Source organism: Gekko japonicus, unplaced genomic scaffold (genome assembly GCF_001447785.1).
Source record: "Gekko japonicus isolate JY-2015 unplaced genomic scaffold, Gekko_japonicus_V1.1 scaffold3051, whole genome shotgun sequence".
Lineage (NCBI taxonomy): Eukaryota > Metazoa > Chordata > Lepidosauria > Squamata > Gekkonidae > Gekko > Gekko japonicus.
The window spans coordinates 105,567-112,674 of record NW_015164292.1 but is presented as its reverse complement, the minus strand read 5'-3'; positions in this window follow the sequence as shown (position 1 = coordinate 112,674).

Genomic DNA, 7,108 nt, shown 5'->3' with positions numbered 1-7,108 from the left:
TCTTAGCCTTGTCCTCTGCAAAATCATCTCCCAACAAAAAGAAGCATCCCTTCTTTCTGTTACCCTTCTTCTCTCCATCGTGACCATAGTCATCCAGAGCATACCACATCCTAAAGGGATTGTCCATTGGCCTATGAATGCAAGGGTAGGGACTGATAGAGGAGGTGCTCGAACGGTAGAATCACCTCAATGAATCAGAGCAGAGGTCCGTCTTCTCCAGCCAGGTGGGCACGCTGTCATCGCTCTCAAAATTAGGCTGAGTGATGAAACTGCCAGCCACATTCTGGGCTGTTGACATAAGCCCTTCACCACGAACAAAACATTATCCATTGCGGGTTTTTCAGCCATATACTTGATGAATTTAGTCATGAATATTGCTTGTTGTTGGTAGCCATTCAGTCATGTTTGACTCTTGGCGATTCTATGGGCCAGCTCTCTGCACCTTTTCCGATCTTGTACTGTTTCTTTGAGTTGTTCCATGTTCAGGATGGTGTCTACTTTTATGGTACGATTGCCTCCCGTATGTTAATGTACTGTCTTTTTTTTTTTGCAGTGATGAACATGATGCTATCATTTAAAGAGTGTACTCCAAAGATACACATGAAACAACCACTCTTCTCTTGCATTTAGAAACAATTTTTTTTCCAGAAAACATACCTTGATGGAAAAAGTTGATCACAGCCTACATGGGAATTCTTAATTCTTGTATCATAGTGCACCCTATAAGGTTCTAAAAGATGCAGAACACTTGAAAGCACTGAAGAATTCCAAGAAATATCGATGTGGTTGGCACCAAAATATCAGTCACCTTCTGAAGAAATTAAAAGAGCCTAATTAAAAGTTACTACCATTTAGGTGTTGCGCACGAAAGGTCAGAGACATCACCTCCCATAACTGTGGTGTCAAAGTTGTGACCACACTTATGCTGGCCTGTAAGTCACGTGGTCTTTCTGTACAATAAACTATCCAGACAATACTAGATAAATAACAAAGCTTCCTTTTTCAAAGGCAGCCGGTGAATCCAAAAGCAACATTTTCAGTTTGTTTGTATTAGATTTGTGGAATGTAGTTTTTGTTGCCGGGATGGGGTGGGGTGGGGGGTCCTGTTTTGTTAATGATCTGGGGAGTTTCAAGAATTGTGCTTGTTGGATTTGTAAAGAAATATTTGTCTCCTTTTTAATGCCAAGAAACAGATGTGTGTGTGTGTGTACTGGGGGGAGGGGGGGCATGTTTTTCTTTTTCTGCGCTAAGTAGGGGGGAAAATTTGAGTAACATGTTTTGTTTGAAATTGGTACAATATCTGTGTACCATTCCTTATTGGGTTGAGGTATGTTTTGAGACGTAAACAGGGTTGTTTTTTACCATGAAAGGTGGATTCACACTAACATTCTTAGGCTGATAACGGCAAAGCAGTTATGTCCTTGTTTCTGTGCATCACACAATTGAACATACAAAGCTGCCTTATTCTGATTCAGAGCATTCATCCCTCCAGCTCAATATTGTCTTCTCTGACAGGTCTCTCTGTGACTCTGACAGGTCTCTCGGCAGAGAAAGGTCTTTCCTATTAACCTGCTGCCTGAGATCCTGTGCATTATGTAATTCTGCTTGGGGAGAGGCTGGGGGCTCAGTGGAAGAGCCTCTGCTTTGGCTTCAGAAGGTCCCAGGGTCAGTCCCTGGCATCTCCAGACAAAAGATGACGTGAAACACCTCTGCCTGAGATCCCGGAGAGCTGCTGCTGGTCTAAATAGCCAGTACTGACCTCGACGGACCTATGTTCCAATTCAGTACAAGGCAGCTTCACGAGTGATGTATCCATAGCATGTGCACTGCCCCAAGCTCAGTAGAGAATTAGTGCCGTCTTTGAGGAGGACTTATTTCCCATTTGAGGGCATGTTGAAATAGTGGTTCAGATGGTTCATCACGTGGTGAAATCTACGCAGGTCAACCTGGGGTCACGAAAGCTCACGTGACTTGGCCCTTTAATCAGTGTAATATGGACGACCGCATGATGATTGTACCCTCTGTATCGTACTCACGTGTGTTAAAACATAAAGTCTGAGATTGATCAGATGGTTTCCACTCCAAATAGTTTAAACTTGAATCCTTCTAAAAACCTGGGCTGGAAACAGACTGTGGATTGTTTTTTTAAGAGATTTTGGTGTGGAAGGTTTGGTTCGTCCCACTGTCGCCCCTGAGCAAATCAGTCAGTGACAAAGACCTGCAAAAACTAATTTGCTAGAGGTGAAAGTGGAATGAGCATCGACACCGTGAGCGTTTCCTCTTTCCAAGTGCCTCTAACTCTGAAATAATCTTAAAAACTATCATCTGCCTCCAGCCACTTTTTTACTAAGAAGCTTTATGCACTGTTCGCAGAAAGAGACAGTTACTGTGCCGCATATATTCTTTTATTTTTCTAGAACCCTGTCTTAGGGCCCCATTTTCCCTCTTCTAAAATGTCTGCGTGGCAGCCTGTTGTCTTCAGAACCTTATCCAAAGGCGTGATAATTAGTAAGGTTATTTCCTGTACACACACACTCCAATGTGAGTTTCACAAAGGGGTATTTCTTACATTCAGCCTTTGTCCGTTGGTGCAACTTGACTGGCCTCTGTGGAGTTCATTCCTAAGTTATTTTGAAAGCTGACCAAGGTAAATATGAGGCCATTGTGGATTTTAAAACTTTTTTTTTTGCAGTAATTATTAGCCACTCTATTTTTTCCTGTAATGTGGCCATGTTTGGTAGTCTTTAGGAACCATAACTGTATATTGAAGCAGGGGCCAATTCATCTGTGAGTTCATGAGATGGTGTAGAGTCTATGGACAGAATTATACCCCCTTATGCTGGTAAATATGGCTTTGATTTGGTACCTGGTGATTTTACCACCTCGCATATGAACCCCAGAGTACATATTATATGGAGATAGGTGGTGACCTGGGTTCTCTTCCCCTCTCCATTCTCTCCAATAATCGAAAAACAATCTCCCCAAGACACACACAGAGATTTCACTACTTTTTTCCAGTGAGATGCCGAGGGGGACCAAGCTTGACTGGGCCGACGTGTCCCCATGTAGAATGGACATAAGGTGGTACAGCCCTTGGATACAGTTTCTACAATGGATTACATTTTTTTCTGAAAGCGCTATATATCCTTTTGCTCATGGCCCTGCTCACTGCCACTCATGCAGGGCTTTCAAAATCTCAGGTTCGTACCACTTGCCCAAGACCACAAATAACCAAACAGACCACCTTGGAGAGGCTAGTCTCCAAGCCTTCTTTCCGGCTTCTGTCGAATTCTGCCATCTTGATGCTGAAAAGATTTCAGATGAAACCAAGGCTTTCTCAGTCTGTTGGGTAGGACAAAAGCAATGTGGACTGACTGGCCTCTCAGAGCACCTTTGGTAGGGGATTATTGCCCACGGGAACAGCCAAAGTAGTGATCAGGAGCTTGGATCCAGCCAACTTTTTCCACTCGCTTTCACCTCATTCCACTCCATATTCCAGCTGCTAATGCACAGATGTCTTTTGTTGATGGAGGTCCTGTCCTCTGTTTTTCTCCAGCAGAATAGCAGATAAATAAAATTAATCACTGGGAGCCAGCACAGAATGTTAAAAGCTGTCAGAAAAAGTTAAAAACTACTTTTGGCAACCAGATTATCCTAGCATTTAGAGGAGCCTTCAGTAGGGATCACTGTTGACCCATTCCGAGCTTTCCTGTTTTGGAGGAGATGTGGCTAAATGGCATGCAGAAGGCTCCAGGTTCAATCCTCGGCCTCTTCAGTAAAAAAAAAAAAAAGGTCAAATAGTATGTGATGTGAAAGGCCTGTGCTTGTGACCGCATAGAGCTACTGCCAAATTGAATAGACAGTACTGTGCTCAGTGGACCAATGGTCTGACAGTGTATGGCAACCTGCAAAGGAGCGGATGCTTTGACGACCCACATTTGTCATGGTAGACACGTCTGAGCACTAGCTTCTCTAGGTGAGGGAATTAGCCACTATAGGGAGTGTAATTTGTAGTTCAACCCGTAATACTCTAGTCTTGGTCATTCTTGGAGATGAGAATGTAATGGTTGGCGAAGTATTATTTCAGGGAAAATGCAAAGAAAGAATTTGGAAATTCTTCACTCAGGGCACATCCACACTACATACTTAACTGGTTTTGACAGCTATTCCTTCTTCCTGGGGATCCTTTGCTAAAACAGGTGAGACACAGGTAGAGAGGTCTCTTGTCCATTATCAGCACCCTATAAAACCGCTGTTCCCAGGGTTCCTTGGGAGAAGCTGTAACAGTTGAAGTGGTTTAAAACAGAAACAGGCTTGTCATGCAGACAGGTTTTCAGTCTCTTGAGAAGATTTATAAGAATTCTATTTTTTCAGACTTTTGAGAGGTTTTGTAAGAATTCTATTTTTCTAAAGACTATGCAAGTGTGATTTCTGTTAGAATGACAGTCCGATCATTTAACAAAAAATGGAGCTTGGATTTTGATCTGTACTTTTAAAGAAAGACAAAAATATTAACTATTTTAAGTGATTTGCCATTAACAAACAACTTTTTGTACCAAATAATTTGCTTTCTTGAGGACTAGATGCTTTATTCAACAAAAATGTAACCACTTGTCTGTTTTCAAGTTTTGCAGTGGCTGAAATTACCCAGCAAGTCAGTAAATTACATTCAACTACTGAGTTTGAGAAAGTATATATTGGTTGCCTTCCTAAAATCAATATGTAATTGATTTTAACCCTATCTTGCTTGTCCCCTTTACTTGCAAAAATAAAGTTAATGAAAATTGTTGTCTGTTGATCATAATGTTTAGGCATTTCTCAGGATAATGGAATGTGTGATTTGTTACTTATACCATGTGATGGGTGTGCATGTTCTACAGACATAAAGTAAGGCGGTGTGATCTAGTACAAGTCCTGATTTTAATATTACATTTAAATTAGGTAAAGTCAATAACCTGTGACTCAGTGGTACAGTATCTGCTTTGCATGCAGAAGGTCCCGGGTTCAGTCCCTGGCATCTCCAGTTAAAAGGATCAGGTAGGGAGGTGATTGATTGATTTGGTTTATTAGATTTTTACCCCACCCTCCCAGCTGAAGCCGGCTCAGGGCGGCTTACACGAGAACAGAATAAAATTTCCAATAATATAAAATTATCAAACATCAATTAATACAAATAACAAAGCTAAAACCATAGACATAATAAAGTGCTAGTAACTTGGTTTCCTCATCTTGCAGTTAGCTCCTTGATCATCTTCAGTTGTCCTGGGCGATTAGCTCAGGCAGTAATTAGAGGATCCAGGGGGTCAGGGCTCTCCCATCATAGGCTGTCAGGTGTTAGTAGTTGTCGTGGCGGCACCAAAGGTCTGGTGAAAGAACTCCGTTTTACAGGCCCTGTGGAACTGTAAAAGGTCCTGAAGGGCCCTAGTCTCTTCTGGGAGGAGAAGAGAAGAGATTGGATTTATACCCCACCCTTCACTCAGAATCTCAGAGTGACTTACAATCTCCTTTCCCCTCCCCACAACAGATACCCTGTGAGGTAGGGGGGGCTGAGAGAGCTCTGACAGAAACTGCTCATTTTCAAGAACACCTCTGACAGAAGTATGGCTTGCCCAAGGTCATTCAGCAGCTGCGAGTGGAGAAGTGGGGATCAAACCCGGTTCTCCCAGATTAAAGTCCACACACTAAACCACTACACCAAACTGGCTCTATATGGTTTGTGTTGACCTTGAAAGCAGGACTGCAAACAATAGTTTGGTCTACGGGTGTACACTCTGAAATTCCAAAACTGAAAAGATACACGAAAATTGCTGTTTTGGATCATTACTATGATTTTTCTAGACACCGGTTCACGGTTTCTAAAGCCTCTCTGAGATCAGCTAGAAGTGCAAGATAGAACTGGGTGTCATCCACATATTGGTGACAATCCAGCCCAAATCTCAGGTGACTTCACCCATTGGTTTCATGTAGATATTACAGAACGTAGGGGACAAGGTGGAACCTTGTGGGACCCCATAAGCCAAAGGCCAAGGGGCTGAACAGCAGTTCCCCAGCACCAACCTTTGGAACCTACCCTCCAGGTAGGGCTGGATCCACCACAGAATGGTGCCTCCCAGTCCAGAAGGATACCATGATTTATGGTATTGAAAGCTGCAGAGTGGTCCAGGAGATTCAACAGAGTCCCAGTCACTCCATCCATCTCCCAGTATAAGTCATTCACCAGGACAACCAAGGCTATTTTAGTCCCATAACTAAGCTTGAAATCAGATTGGAAAGAATCCAAACAATTTGCCTCATCCAGAAAGCCTTGGAGTTGTTCAGCCCCCACCTGCTCAAGAATGGAACATCTGAAACAGAGTCACTGAGAGTTCCGTTTTTGCTTGTCTCGTTTTTTTACTGGCTGCTGAATCCTTGTGGTTACAGACTTGTTTTCTAAGCTTCGGCATCCATATGAGTATGAAAGAGATGCATTTACTATAAATGATCATATAGTCTGGAACCTGCTATTTCCAAGGAAATGCTGCATTGGTGACTGATCTTACTCCTTATCTCTGCTTGTTTTGCTCCTTTTCAAAAGAAGTGTGATTCTGCAGACAGAATTGGGGGAGGGGGCGGTGCTTGGATTGCAGCAGTGCAGTGAAGTGAGAAAGTTGTCCTCTGGTGATAGAAATCCCTTCCATCCATGTAAATCCAAGCCCTTCTGTAGGTTTTATGGGTGTGAATCAGTATCTACGATGGCCTTGTATGTACATTGACTAAAACTGGGGGAAATGCAAGGAATGTGCTTCCTCGGGGGGGGGGGGGGCGCATTAAGAGAAACAGCAGCACTGGAAGACAGTGAAGGCTGAATGGCTTAGATAGGGATTCCTTGTTTAGGGTTTTCTTTTTCACTTTTACAGCAGCAGCTACCTAGTTCTGTTAGATGTTTAAGCGATAAATACTGGAAGAACAGATGCAAAAAAAAATTCCATCCTGATTGCTTCACTCAACTCCAGTCTGTCTATCCCCAAAGCCCTCCTAATTCACTAGCATTTGGTTGCCCTGGGTCCTCTCGACTTTGACCCCAGCCACCGTCCATCCCTGGAGCAATTCTTGGTGTAAAGTTTCAAAG